Below are 15946 nucleotides of genomic sequence, written 5' to 3' on the forward strand. Positions count from 1 at the left end.
TCAGCAACCTAAGAGCTTCATCCATTCAACAATTACCACTCCACAGTCTCCTTTAGGGGCTTACCTTCCCTCTGATATGGAACTAGAGAGGAAGCAACCTTGAAAGGAGAAGAAACCAAGACTGAAATCTTCCCCTAGGTTTGGTAAATTGACTTGGAAGAGCCCTTTAATAAAGAGAAGCCTGGGCATATCCTTCAGCACCATCATAGGAAATAAAAACAGACCCCAAGCCAAGCCCAGCAATGAGTAGAGGCTGACAAGAGCTGTGAGAAGGGAGTCAAGAGGGTACAACCTGCCATGATACATGGCTTCATTAACTTTATTAAGAATCAAGAAAGAGATGGGAAGATTTTAGTACTATTATCATGCTAATCACATCTACAGATGACACTAAATCGGGAGGTGTTCCCAACAGCAGTTGCAGACTGGCACACAATACCAAGCCATACGTGGGTCTTAGTAAGAGATGTCAAAAGTACCACAATGAGGCTCTGGTTGAAAAAATGCAGATGATCTATCTGGGAATGAATAAACTTAAAGACAGAATTTAAGTTGAAGGCGATTTCTGGATGGCAGTAATAGAGAAAACAACAAAACCGTGAGCTCATGGTAAAGAGCCAACAGGAGGTTAGGCAAGCACTACCGTGCAGCAATTCTCTGAGCTAGTAAAATGTTCAGCCACACAGAGGGGCATCCCCAACTGTGGCTACGAGTCTGTGTCTGTGTGTCAGCTATGAGACCAGGCTTGGAACACTGCAGGCAATTAGGGGTAATGTGATGCCTCAAAGGGAATTTAGAAAAGAAAAGAAAAACAAATCAAAGGGAGTGAAATATGAGGAAAGGCACAGGCGATAAAATGAACATAATTTGACTAAATAACAACCTGCGGGACTATGATAACCATCAAAAGAGCGTAAAAATCCAAAATGAGGCCTAGAGGTCTACTGGTCTGGCCGCTGTTCTGAAAAATACCCATAGTCGCATCTGTTAGAAAACTCAATAGAAAGTCAGTGTGTTGCATCCATCTAATTGAAGCATGGGGACTCTGTCGTGGATAATAAACAGACCCGGGTTCCTAGATGTTCCGTGTGCCTCAAAATCATTATTCAAAATTTGTGGACAGAGAACCTCTGGGAGGAACTCAAGAGCTATTGCAAGGAGGCCCTTCAATCCATAGACACAAAGTCACTCAGTCCTGCATTCAACGAATGTTTAAGGAATGGGTACTGTATGCCCACACTGCACTTGGCACTGAGGACAGTGTCTTCAGTAAATAATATGTACGTACATTACTCTATGTATTTATTAGAGAGCTGTGAATGGAAAAAGCAGAGTATAAAGGAAAACAAACGGTTTTAAGCAACAGTGTCATGATCTATTCTGGTTTTTCAAAACATACATATCTACTCTCCAAGGATACCTAGTGTATCCACTTTCAAAATGCACATCCCTGGATGTGTAAAAATTGCAAGCTAATGCCTAACTATGTATCCATGTATATAATCGTATATACCCACAGGTAGATAGATAGATATATGGGTGATCCTTCAGTAAGAATTTAGAAAACCAAAGCAAAGGAGTGAAATATGAGAAAGAGCACAGGCATAGACTGTGTGTGTGTACATGCATTTAATTACATATTATGTACATATATTTAAAATAAATATTCTTAAATAAAATAATTTTCTCAATATCTTTTTTTTTTAGTCCCATCTTCTCATGTTCAAAAATAGGAAGTTGGGGTCCTGACAGAAAGGTAATGCTTGAGCTATCTTCTGAGACCTCTGGCTTCCTACTGCCACAGCCTCAAGCCCACATCTGATCTTGGAAACTTTTTCAGATTTAGCCTCATCCGTAACAGAGATGTCTGTTACTGTAATGTGCAGCCTTTACATCTGATGTTTCACATCAACTGGACCTGAGGAAGGTTCTATTCTGAGGAATAAATCTATAGGTTATGGCCTTATAAGAAAAGATGAACCAAGTCAATAATGTTCCTTTCTTTGGGGTCTGGAACTGGTATTCTGAGAAACTGGGCGGGTTGAGACACTGGGAACAGTGTTAAAGCTCGAGGTCACTATGGCCAGTCAGAAGCAAAATCTGTAAGCAGAGAGGGAAAGGAGAAGGGAGCCTGGATCCAGAGGAACAGAGGTGAGCAGAGCCATGTGGCCCTTGATACACAGGGGAATAACACTAATTCCCAAGTTTTCAGTTTCCAATTCCAGTTTTCCTAAGACCTTGTGAAATTTCTTGAGTTTGGATCCCATGTAAGTTTCTGTGGCTTAGAACAAGTCTCTCTCTCTCTCTCTCTCTTTTTTTTTTTTTTGTTACTTAAACTAGTTTGAGAAGGTGTCTGATGCTCACTCCAGCCCACTTCCCTTGAACACCTACTTACTACACTGCTCTTCTGGCCATAACCCAGCTCTGACTGAGGAAATACAAATGCCGTGCAATGAACTGGCTCACACAAATGAAAAGTCTCAAGCTTCCTGTAGGCATGGTGAGATCCAGCTACTTTTAGAAACTGACATCTGAATCTCTCTCTCTCTCTCTGTTGTCTCTCTGTCCCTCTTTTCACTCTGTACTGGTTTTCTTCACAGACCCTCTCTCCCTGGTAGTCCCCAAAAGCTCTAACCTTCATCGTTTTTGCAACTGCATCGTAGCGGTAAAACACTTCCAGAGGTGATTCTCACTGGCTCTGGATCACATCTCCTTATGACAGTCACCACGGTCAAAGAGATGAAACATCCTGATGGGCCAAGCCTCCATCACAGTCCACACTGCAGTCCAGCCAAGTAGTGGCTCCATCAAAACAATACAGGTGCAGGGGGAGGAGCTGTTCTAAAGGAACTCAGGTGATATCAGGATGAGGGGAGTGGGTAGCAGGAAGGCAAAAATAATAGAGGTCCACGAGTCCAGTCTAAGCTCACCTCTCATTACTCTTTCATATGGACATCCTTTGGGCCAGAGGCCAATGTCCTCACAGCCCCATCAACTCAAAAATCATTCCTCTCTCACATATTTTTTAGGACCCCTCTTCTTAGAAAACTATGTATTTCCTTCATCTTTAAAAGTACAATTCCAATCCTTCCTGCTTCATGAAATCTTCCCTTATTCCAGCAAAGCTTCACTGCTTGCTTCCTTCTCTCGTTCTCTGCAACACATATAGAAGCAGAGAACCTCCAGTGACACCAAATAACATTCCAGGATACGATGAGTCCTCAAGATTTGCGAACGCACCCGCTCACCAACACTCATTTGTGAGTCCAAACTCAGTACTTACAGCGCTTCCATGGACATGCCCCGAGTGGCCAGGATTTTGAGTCACTGTGGCCAATCGAGGACACAGGACAGAGGACACAGGACACAGGACAGAGCATTCCTGTCTCCCTGTTCCAACGCTCACATTATAAACAAACGTCCTTTTAATTGTTATGTGGTCCCAGTTTCTTTTCTTTTTGCCTCCTTGTGGTTTTTATTTTTTTATACAGTGGTAGTTGTGGTCGTGATTCTAACTGTTTAGAATGGCCCCAAACACAGTGCCAAAGTGCTGGCTAGTGTTCTAGGCACAAGAGGCCGTGATGTATCTTACAGAGAAAACACGTGCCCCAGATCAGCCTCGTCCGGGCATGACTCAAAGTGCTCTTGGCTCTGAGTTCGGTGTTCATGAATCAACAATATGTATTAAAGTGTTTTGAAACAGAAACGCACATAAAACAAGGTTCTGCGTGGGGCGGCTGACAAAATGTTGCGACCAGAGGCTTACAGGAACCAAACCCTGGGTGTCCCTCGTAGCAATCTTCAGTTTTTCTTAATTCAGTGTTTGCACTGACTTCACAGAACTACCACAAATAATAAGAATCAAACCTGTGTGTGTGTGTGTGTGTGTGTGTGTGTGTCTTTATAAAGCTACTTCATTGCATACTCTTGGCTGCTCCCCAGATGTACTGAGTTTTCCAAGCACACCACCAGCTCCCTTAGAACTCACAGTGTATGTGCTCTGTGCATAGCAAGGTGCCCCGCAGGCAACTTCGAAACTTACTGATTTATGGGTATTTTGGTCAGTTACAGAACTTACATCAATTCAGCTTAACTCATTCAGTTGTTCCCACACCAAAAAACTTCTAGAACATTATCTGCTATGTTATTGTTTATAGTTGCTTTCCTCCGGGTATGTGGTAGATCTATTCAAATTGCTGCAATTACCCAAAAACTATCTTTCATTTTAATGGTAAAAGGGAGTGAAGGAAGCAAGAGAAATTTGGTAAGGAAACCAACTTCTTCACCCTTGGTAGAGAGAGGTTTGCACCTTTGTCTCCGTGGCCAGAGACCAGTGCTACTGAATACATAGGTCTCTCTCTGGCACGCATGAAAATCACAGCACATACCTGTATCTCTGGTTCACCATTGCTTTTGCTAAATCACGTGCCACACACTCCTTTATCCTAGAATCTTGCTGGCAATAAGACAGAGGTAACTTAAAAACCAGCAAATTTTTCCTCAATCTGACTTTGGTGTTCTCATAGGAGGCTTCTTTGTTTCTCAGACTTTTACTTTCGATCAACATTGGCTTTATAAATCTGCATGGGGAGTAGGTTTTTGTTCTGTTCTGTTTCAGTTGAGGGAAGAGGCATATTTGACATCAGGGGGGAAAAAACGGGAGGGGAACGTATTAAGTTTCTGTACGTTATACAATAGATGGAATTCACTGAAGAAAAGGTTCAGCTGGGTCCTTTCTGCTTGTAGCCCTGAGCTACTGGGCAACTGTGCTGGATTTCTTACAGGCCTGATTTCCCTTCCAAAAAGGATCCCAAAAGTTCAGGCTAGATGTCGATGAAAATGATGAGGATACTGATAACTTCTATTATGTTTACACTTTCCAGACACAATTTCATTTAATATTCAAAATAAGCTTACAAAGTTGATGCTATGATCATTCTCAGTTGACATGTGAGGAAGCTGAATTGCAAAGAGGTGCAGTGTGGCTGAGTGATAACTCTACACTGACACAGCTACCAAGTCATGGCTTGAATCCAGGCAGTTTAACTCAATCACTTGTCTATACAGGCTGGTTAATCTCTAAGGTACCTTTGTTCTCAAACATTTTATGTTTTTTTCCCAAGATTTCTCCCATGTCAAGGTCCCATGTCAAAGACCCTGCTAATCAAGGTCCCATGTCAAAGACCCTGGTCTGTTTAAGTTGGATATAATGGCATATTTAAAGTTGAACTGAAGAAGATGGAGTAGAGAGGAAGGAAAAAGGGGGTAGGAGAATTCTGGAACCCAAACTTCTGATGGTCTTAGACACTCTATATAATCTATCCTACTAATCCAGTTTTAATTATATTGATAAGTAGGTAGGGCCTGGGCTATTATTCAAGATAGAACATAACGTATGAGTAATTCTTCACATTACTTCTTCCTTTAAAAAAAATCCTATAGGAACTTCTGGATCGTATTAGCATGAACAAATCAAACAATTCTTTTAAAAAATAATAACAACGCAGTATTCTTAGAATAAGATTTGAAGGCATGGTCTGTAAAGGCTGGGGAGCCTGTGGATACATCCTGGGAATTCTCCCGATGAGGGAAGAGGCAAAGGTTCATGGTCAACCCGAGCCCCTGACTTCACCAAAGGCAAAGAGTCAAACCTCCCATGAAGAAAAGCAGGAGTGTAGGGGTTGAGCTGCTTATCATAAGAAGGCATAGCACCCCCCATCCATGATGCCCTTATTTATTTGAGAGAGAGAGAACACACAAGTGGTGGGGAGGGATAGAGAGAGAAGGAGAAGTAGACTCCCTGCCGAGCAGGGAGCCTCACTCAGGCTCAATCCCAGGACTCCAGGATCACGACCTGAGCCAAAAGCAGATGCCTAAACAACTGAGCCACCCAGGAGCCCCACAAAGTTTTTTAAAACTAAAGAATAAAAGACCTGCTTGTAGCAGACAAGCCACCTTGTCAGGAAATTATGGCAGAAGCTGTCATCAGTGAGGGCTCCCCATGGCCTCCCCCACAGGAGGGGGGTGACAATGGCTGGTTGCCATTGCATCCTGATAGCACACGCCCCCAGGATGAGCTTCTAGACAATGTCCACTGCTTAGGAAGGCTCACTAGCAACTAAATTTAGACTGGTTTCTATTCCAAGCCCAGGGCTCCTTCATGGCTGACTTTCTTTTCTAAGAGTCTGTGATGGTGGCTTGTTTGATTTAAAGAAAATCAATGAAGAGTTACATGAGAGGGAAGGAAATAGAAGACCAGGTAGTCCCAGGTTAAGATGAAAGTCCAAATAAAGGGCGCCACATGCACACTCTCTCACTCTCTTTCTCTTTTCCTCAAAGCAAAGAGAATGAGAGGCTTTGAGGTAGAGTGGAAACCATTTTGTTGGAGAGGAAGCATTTTCTTCATCTTTAGAGTAGAATCTGATCGGCCTAATCCAGTCAAAATGGCAGCTATTTGCAACAGGATGACTGACAAGGGATAGACTAGATGGAAAGATAATGTGATCTCAAAATGCAGCTTGTGGTTTTTGTAGGGGCTGAGGTCATCCATGCATCATGGACTTCCTTTTACCCTCTTCCCTTTCCTGGCAAATTATTGGTATGTACAGGATAAGAGAAATGCACAAACAGATTGATCCTCTTTCCATCTTTCCTACGGTGGGAAACCCAGCTGACCTTCACCTCTGACCAGGTGAGATCCCTTTACTGCACAACCAGGTTAGATTAACTGGAAAGATTTTCACAGGTATGATATTTCTCTCCAAGCCTGAGCCCTGAAATCCCAAGCCTTCCTGGAAGCCATCCATGCCCCTGTTCTCCATCAGGAACCAAAGCATTTCCATGAGTCTCTTCAAGCCCCTATTGTGTGTGTTATTTATGATCTTAGTGCCTTTTCTTTTCAGGGTATTGGTCCATAATAGTGCCGTCTGGGTTATTTATGACACAAAGAATAACTTAAACCACATTAGGAACCTCCACATTATAGGGACTTTAGAGAGCTACATTTTTCTAGTTATGGTTAAACTACTGCAGTGATAAATCCAATCGTAAGAGTGCAAGAGGGAATCCACAGGACAGGTGTTACCCATTAGTCACCGCAAGAAAGTATAGGAACAAATGCTGGCTCACAGATGCTTCAGTATCTCTTCCCAAGAATGGCTGTGGGAATCCAAAATGGTAAGGAGCAAGGGGGTTGTGAAAGCCAGTAATGAGAAGAGATGGGTAAGGCTATGGTGGAAGAGGAAGGAGGGAAAGCGAAAGAGTCAAGTTGGTGTGCTACAGCACAGGGGACAGAAAAACAAAGTGGTGCAGAAGTATGTCTATTTCACACTCTCATCTCACGTGAGTTCTGTGGATTCCCCATTGGGTCTATGGATAAGCTTCCACAGTGGGTTAGACATCCACAGTGAAATACCTAGACAAATGGCATACCCAGAATGCCAGCTGTGATCATTTCCTCTTTTTCTACAATTTAGTTTTTTATCCATGAAAATCAGAAAACTATTTCCCTTTTCCTCTCCCCATGAGTACAGTAGTTCAAGAAATATTTATTGAGCGCCTATCAAGGCTGGGCATGGTGTGAGGCACCAAGATAAAATATGAATAAGATACTCACAAGGAAGTCATAATTTACTGGTGGAAACAGACCCAAAAAGAGATCATTATAATATAACAGGGAACTCTCATGATGGAAATACGGAAAGGGTATTGTTCACAGAGCACGGAGTTTGTGGAGTCCCTGCAGGATGCACGGGTGTGAAATGATAAAACCTGGACTGGAATCCTTGCCTCTGGTCTCTAGGAGGCTTCAACAGCTTCCACGTGCCCAAGAAACACAGGACAACTCAATGCCATCAGACTTTGACTCATTGGTACGGAAGTCAGTTCTGTAAGAATCAGTTTCAAATGCCTTAAGTGCAAACTACTGCACATGTTTAGAGGGCATATTCTCTCAGGATTGGCAGGCATTCAGAAGACAAGGCCCTCCATTCAGAGTGTGACATCCTTCCCCAAACCCTAAAGAGTTTGGTTGAACACCTCCAACAACAGGAAACTCAATGCTTCCCAAGAGGCTCATTTCACTTTTGCACAGTCCTGGTAGTTAGAATGTTCATCAGGTTGAGATTTCCAGCCATGGCAACTGAAATGTTACTAGAAACTCACTCATTCATTCAACAAATATTTATTAAACTATCACTGTATGCCATGTGCTGTTATTAAGAATTCAGTAAAAATATAAGTATATAAAGCAACTTTATCATAGAGTTCTCACATAGAGATCACATCTTGCTGGCCTAGATCCAGTCCAGTTTTCTTTGAAGATAAGCAGACTAAACTCCTCTTAGAAGATATGCAACCCATGCTTTGATCACTGTTCATTCTTCATTTGGCTAATAATAGGGTGCCTTCAGATATATGGCAACGAGCAAGGCCAACATGTACACACTGCCCTTGTGGGGCATACAGTCTCTTTGGTAAGGACAGCCCAACCTCAAACCTGAGTACTTTAAGTGCAACTTTGCTAAGAGCCAGAGAATAAACTACACCCTAGTGGTCTGAGCATGTAGGCACACCCAGCTGGGCCATAGTGAAGCACTCCATATGGCTACTTTCTTCCCACTGGATTCCTCTGATGGAATCCCTTCACTTCCAAGGAATCCCCTAGTCATGGTTTCCCTTTGTTCTTCTCCAGCACTAACAATTTGGCATTATTCATGCACATGCTTTCTTATGCATCTCCCCCTCTATACCTTCAGTTCTAGGAGAACAAAGATCATACCTACTTTGGATACCACTGAATCTTCACCCCTTGGTTTTACGGCATGAGGCACTTACTATTATCCCCACTTACAAAAGGTGAAAGTAGGACTCAGCCACAGATGTGGGTGGCACGGTGGCAATCAGTTAATCCTGGTCCTGCCTGGTACTACAGCCTTGTCTCAGCTACTATGTTGTCCCCTGACACCACTGGTGATTCATCTCCTCTCAGCTGCTGCATTTGTTACGATATCAATTAGGCTGAATTAACCAAGATGCCAAAACTAACTGTGGCTTAAAGAAGACAGAAGTCTATTTCTCTACCACGTGAAGGTCTGGGATAAGGAGGGTGGCTCGACAGTTCTACTGGCATTTAGGCACCTTCTCTCCTGATGCTCAGCCATCCTTAGTACATGGCTTCCCTCACGAGAGCCAGAACAGTTGGTCCCACTTCCATCCTCATGTTCACGGTCAGCCAGTAGGAAAGTGGGAAAAAAATAAATAAATAAAAGGAAAGGAGAGAGCCTGTCCCCTTCCTTCAAGGACATAACTGGCAGGTTGCCCATGTGGCTTCTCATTGGCCAGCTTGTAGTCCCATGGCCATACCTGGCTGCAAGGAAGCTGGGATATGCAGACCAGGAAGTCATGTGCCCAACTAAAAATTCTTGCATTAGATAAAAAAGGCAAATGGCTATGTCCAAAACCTGACTTCAGGAGTTACAAGTTCTCATTAATAAGGCAATAGAAATTACAGTGAGATAGAAGGGAGGAAAAAGGAAGGAGTTAAAAAAAGAGGAGGCACAACTGCCAACAAGTAGAGGTAAGCTAAACTTCTTCTCTTCCAGGATTCTCTACCTTCTAAACTCTTTATTCTGAGGATTTATTTCTGGAATGAAATCCTTGACTCTTAGGAACTGTTAAACTATAGGATATTATGGTTTCCTGTGCCCTGGGCCAATCTCTAGGTTATGCCTTTGAGTTTTGTGAATGAAGGAAGTGCAGTGAGGGGATGTAGAGTCCTCTTTCTAAATGCAGAATAATCTTGAGAACTTTGATTCCCAAAAGTGTAACTGATGTTTGGGTTTGTCTCAGTATTACAGGGAAAAAAAAGAAATGGAACGTGGGCTCCCTTCCCCTAAATAACTCCCCTCAAAAGTATCAGAAAAGAAACGCACCTGAGAAATTTATTTTCTCATACAGTCTTTTAAAATTAAGGTTTTTAGAAAAGCAAACTGGAAGTCTTCAATGTTCAAGGCACACTGTATTATACTTTCCTAATTACACAAAAAAAAATTGCTCCTCTTGAGAGGCCCCAGTGAAGGCTGATATCAAACTTTACAAAATCTTTAAAAGTCCAAAGCATTCATCAAATAAACGCAATTAAAAAAAACTAGAGAGTGTAGTTTCGCTACACTTGAGTGAGGTATACAATTATAAATAAACTCTAATTAATTCCTTTCCATTTCTCTGTTATTATCCACATGAACCCTATTTAAGAAAACTCAAAAATGACTTTGCTAAGCAGGAAGCTTATGAAAGACACATCTTCCTTCCTACTTCTTTGACCACATTTCATTGCTTAAAATGATAGAGTGGTGATGAGATTTTTTTTGGACTCTAGGTGACTTGAAGGATTGATAAGATATAAAAGACATACCCAGGGGTGACACCCAATGAACCACATTCTCATATTATATTCTCCCTTTGAGTGGGCCTGGAACCTATAACTTACTTCTAACTAATGTAATAAGGTAACGGTAAAGGGATTTTGCAGATATAATTAAAATTTCTCAGCAGTTGACTACATTAATCAAAAGGAAGATTATCCTGGGTGAGCCTAACCTAATCAGAGCAGTCCTTTAAAATAGCATCTAGAGGTCAGAGCCATCAGCAGAGACTTCCCCACCCTCTTCTACCCCCCACTCTGGCTTTGAAGTAGCAACTGGCCGTGAATTCTACAGCTACAAGAAAATGAATTCTGCAAACAACCTGGGGGAGTTTGGAAGCAGATTCATCCCTAGTTGAACCTGCAGATGAGAACATAGCCCAGCCAACACTTTGATCCCTGTCTTGTGAAACCCTGAGCAGGGAACCCAGCTAAGCAAAGCCCAGATTCCTGACCTACAGGAACTATGAGATAATAAATGGATATTGTTTTAAGCCACCACAACTGTGATAATTTGTTATAGAGCAAAAAGGAACCTGATACACAAGTTGTAGCCTCAACATGTGCCAGTGTGCTAAAGGGACAGAGAGAGGCTCAGAGCTCTTCGGAAGCAAATTTTTAATCTGTGCTCACCTCTTACTCCCAAAGCTTTTTCTCTTTGACATTGCTTGCTGCCATCCTGCCTTCAACCTCAAATCAGGTTTCTGCCTATGATTCAATCTTTGGCTCCCTATGAGAAATCTTTTTAATATAAAATTAATATATAAATAAATTTGCTCTTGGAGCAGTGCAGTGTGGAACAGAACCTGCCAGGCTCTCTAACGTCCATCACAAAGAAAGACTGCAGAGGGGAGGGGGAAGGCAGAGCTTTATCCTCCACGGGGAAGCAGAGAATTCATAGTGATCTTATTGCAGATGTAAAATTAGGTCAGGGGCTCTATAAACTGATTAAAGCTAATGCTTCACGCTTCCAAGGAAAACAGCGGATACAAAAGGGAATGATCTCTGGCTCAGGATAAGAAGGAAAGGAGAATGCTCTATGTTCATAGGCAGTCCAATCATGCAGGATGCTTGGCCAAAATGAACATACAGGAAAGGAGCATCTAAAGAATAGCTGGGAAAACTTCTAAAAGCCAATCGTAGTCAGGCTACACACACACAAACCTAAAATGAGGATTAAAGTGAGCACACCAGTGGCTTGAATGTTCTGAGGTTCAGGAACTCTAAATCACCATGCTTTTCCCCCAAATTAATCTCTATCTGCAGCTCTTAGCCCTCTGGTACCTTGTGTCTTGGCACCTATTTTACAGGCAGCTAGGTTTGAAATATTCTGTTCTGTGCCCCTCAGAAGTCAATGTGTTGGCCATTCATGGTGATTTCAGTGTTTGGATTAGGAAGCATGAATAACAGCTCTATCCCCAAGACTCTTCTTGGATCCCCTTTTAACCCCAACTTCCTTAATTTCATCTCCCTTCCCCTTCACTGATATTTCTTCCTCTTGGTCTCTTCTCAAAGTGAGAGAAAAGTAATTTTTATTAACCTTATGTCTTAGCCTTTCCCTCCTGCTCCCAAGGGAACATTTAAAAAAAAAATCTGGTCTACATTCTTTGATTTGTCTTATGGATTCCCCAAGCAACCCAAGTCACTACAAAAGGGTTAAAAAGACAGATTCTCTATAGAGTAGTAGCATTATTTGCAATGCAAATATCTCTGATTTGAATGGGAAACATTTTATTGAGTTACTAAAATTTCTTCACTTTTTTTTTTTTTTTTTTTTTTAGTGTGTATATATGGGGGAAATAACAGCTTGGTAAGAACATAGCAATTCTGATTCTAAATACTGATATAACTACCATGGAGAAAATTACCTGATTTACATACTTGATTGACACAACACGGAATGAAGAATTGTAGGTCTGGGTAAGGCTGCGGGTCACCAGTAGGTGGCTATTGGGCCAAATGCCTCAATCTAGAATTTAAATCAAATGTCAAAGAAAGACACCTGAGATTTGAACCAGTTACATTTTCATTTAAGTTGTGACCAGAGTCATTCAGTTTCTATTTGGTTCAAGGCCAGCTACCAGTCTACTGGTAATTTAGGAAAACACTGCCCAAATTATTTGGTCCATACGGAGCAGAAAGTAACAGGTCCAGTTTGAGTTCCATGAAGAATAATGGATTTAGTTTTGGTACAACTCTCTGTGAAATAAGTTCAATGCCAGCTAAAGGTATTCAGTTTTCCAACATGAGAATGAATGTTCAGAATGATTCATCTGTCTCCGTACCATCTCTAAGCCACATCACCGGCTCTGGCCAGGAAGGTCACATAAAGTTGACTCTTGTGGCTAAACCCTACGGATGATGCTTAGACTAAAGCCCTAGGGTTACTCTCAGTCCACTTCAAAATGTCTTAAGTTTTCAGGAAGTAGAGAGAAATAAAAAGAAAGAAGAGAGAAAAAATTAGAGCTCCTAACCTACCTAGTTCTGCTCTAGCTCCTAGAGCAGAATTTCTTCATTCTGGTGCATCATATGCTGTTGGCGCATCATATGTTGAAAAAAAAAAAAGTTCCTCGGATCCCATACCCCCTAAGAAAATCCTTTATGGAAAAGGCATTCACCTTCAATGTCACTTGAGTCCTCTATAGTGACAGCATAAATAAAAGCCAATTTTATGAAATTAACTAAAATAAAATCATGCAGCAGCAACTTCTCCATTAATAAAACCCATACCTCTCCTCAAAAACCTGTTGCCTCACTGTACACTATTTTAAGTATTTTAATTTAAATTTCTTATTTCTTCTGCTCAAACGGATCTACTAATAGATCAGATTGATTGCCTATGTACCATCTACCATAAGCCTTTAGGACATGCTAGATCTTTTGGGTGCCACCAAACCCTTCTCCATCCAGAACTAAAAGGTAGCATCCTCCTCTTGACATCTGTACCGTATTTCTGCCTTGTCAGTATCACTCATGTCTCTTGGAACCACCAATGGATCTTCACCTAGCAAGTACCAGTAAGAATAAAGTAGGAACTGACACAAGTCAAAAAAACTTGAGTGTGAGGCAAGCTGAAGCTTTGGAAAGATGTATTTAGTAGGAAAAGAGGGAATGTGGAGCAAGCTCAGGGTACAGGAAAGGATAAACAGAAACAGAATGGCCAGGCAGGCTGCCCAAAGCATATATTGCTCAAGAGGGGACTGCAGGTGAGACACGGATTCCCAGGTTAGTGGGAAGCAAAGAAAACTCATGGGAAAATGGTCTGATCCAAGAAAAGTGACTTAATTCCAAGACATTCTTAATTATCTCAAAGGATGCACATATTAAGAATGTCATGCTACTTATCAAATTACAACAATAATAATTAATAATGCTGCTTTGCCAAGAATACCTTCATGCTCTACAGAAAGATCATCTTTTTAAAAATCAGAGTTATTTGGACTTCAAGAAAAGTGATGAAGATAGGTAGAAGGTGCTGGAAGCAGCATGTTCTAGAGTACAGAGTACTAGGCTAAGGATTATAAATCTTTATTTGATTTGCCATTTTTTGAAAGATTAATAAAGAATAGGCACATGAGTAGGATTGTTATTCTGACTTTCCTAGAATGATAAAAGAGAGATATAATGGATAGTGATGTAGGTTTGTTTCCTTAGAATACTTTCCAGGGCAATTAAGAAAAATATATTCCTTATTTCTAAGACCATAACAAGATTCCCCATAGATCTCCCAACATCCATTCCTTTCTCTCTTATTTCTTTCAAATTCACTTGAAGATATTGGGTCTGAGTCCCAGTTCTGCCACTTATGAGTTATATGACTTTGGACAAGTGACTTAAGCTCTGTAAGCCCCACACTCTCATATAATCAGCAAATAACTGCACCCACAGGTACCAGTCAAGGCCCTCCCAGGAAGCAGACAACATACTCAAAATGATTAATTGAGGAGAGTTTAATACAGAAACTAATTATAGGGCGCCTGGGTGGCTCAGTCAGTTGGGTGTCTGCCTTTAGCTCAGGTCATGATTCCGGAGTCCCGAGACTAAGACACGCACTGGGCTCCCTGTGCTCAGTGGTGAGTCTGCTTCTACCTCTGTCCCTCACCTGACTCATGCTCTCTCTCGCACTCACAAACAAACAAATAAAATCTTTTTTTTTAAAAAAGAAACTAATTATAAAGATGAGAGCAGGATTTAGGGAAACAAGAACACAGAACCTTAGGCCTAGCAACTGCCCCTAGATCTGAAGAGGCACAGAGAGGGAATCATTTCTTAATCTGGGAATAAGAGCTTTAGGAAGAATGTGCCAGAAAGGATCTGAGCTCTTCATTAAAAGGAATACAGCCAACCTCTGGACACTTAATGTGAAGTAAATACCCTCTTGTTCTCCTCTCACTCTCCTCCAGTCTCTTGATTTAGAGTTACCAAATCCAACTGGAAACCATAAAGCATGTGATCCCACTGATACGGTATATGCTGGTTGGCCTCCTAAGGCACAAAGCTGAAGGGAGAAGACCAGATATGGAAGCAAATTAAAAAACATCCAGCAGAATACCTCATAAATGTACTGAGCCCAATTCCTCTGATGGTCCAGTACATCATACTTCAAATCCAAGGTATACCTGAAATCCTACCTTCCATTTGAAGCTTTCTTTTTTTTTTTTTAAGATTTTATTTATTTATTTATTTATTTGACAGAGAGAGAGAGAGAGAGGGAGAGAGAGAGAGAGAGAGAGAGCGAGCATGCATAAGCAGGGAGAGAAGGAGAGGGAGAAGCAGGTTCCCTCCTCGATGTGGGGCTAAATCCCAGGACCCTGGAATCATGACCTGAGCCGAAGGCAGACACTTAACTGACTGAGCTACTCAGGCACCCCCATTTCAAGCTTTCAATAGAAAAAGAGAAATACTGAATATCATCTTAATCCTTTCTGAGATCCACACTCAAACCAATCTCTGAACAATTTGCACATAACCTTGTGCTATTCGGTATTAACACACATCTACTGTTTGTCTTTATTCGTACCTACTTTAAATGTTTTAGAATTATCAAACTTGAGAAATAAAATGAAGATAACATTAAATTAGGGATGCCAGTACTCTTCCATTCCATAAATATTTACTGAGCTTGGATTTTATCATCCATGCCAACTCTAAGCGACTGGTAGGGACTATTTGTAACATTGTAAGAAATTGAGAGAAATTGAAAGCTGGACCCCACACTGTAGGAAATATGTCTCCTCCAGTTGATGGAGGGAAGAATGACAGCACACATATCTGAAAACACTTTATCTTGTCAATACAAATACAAGATGACTAGTCAAATTTAAATTTAAGATAAACAATGTATAGCTTTTACTACATTGCCCCACTCCATATTTGGGGCATATACTAAAGACTATTCATTGTTTATCCGAAATTCAATTAAACTGGGCACCCTGCATTGTTATTTGCTAAGTCTGGCACTCCTGCCCTTGAACCTAGATAAAATTCTTCACTAACCTTGACACTTGGTAGATGTGCCATCTG

The sequence above is a fragment of the Canis lupus genome, chromosome 5, assembly GCF_011100685.1.
Source record: "Canis lupus familiaris isolate Mischka breed German Shepherd chromosome 5, alternate assembly UU_Cfam_GSD_1.0, whole genome shotgun sequence".
NCBI lineage: Eukaryota > Metazoa > Chordata > Mammalia > Carnivora > Canidae > Canis > Canis lupus.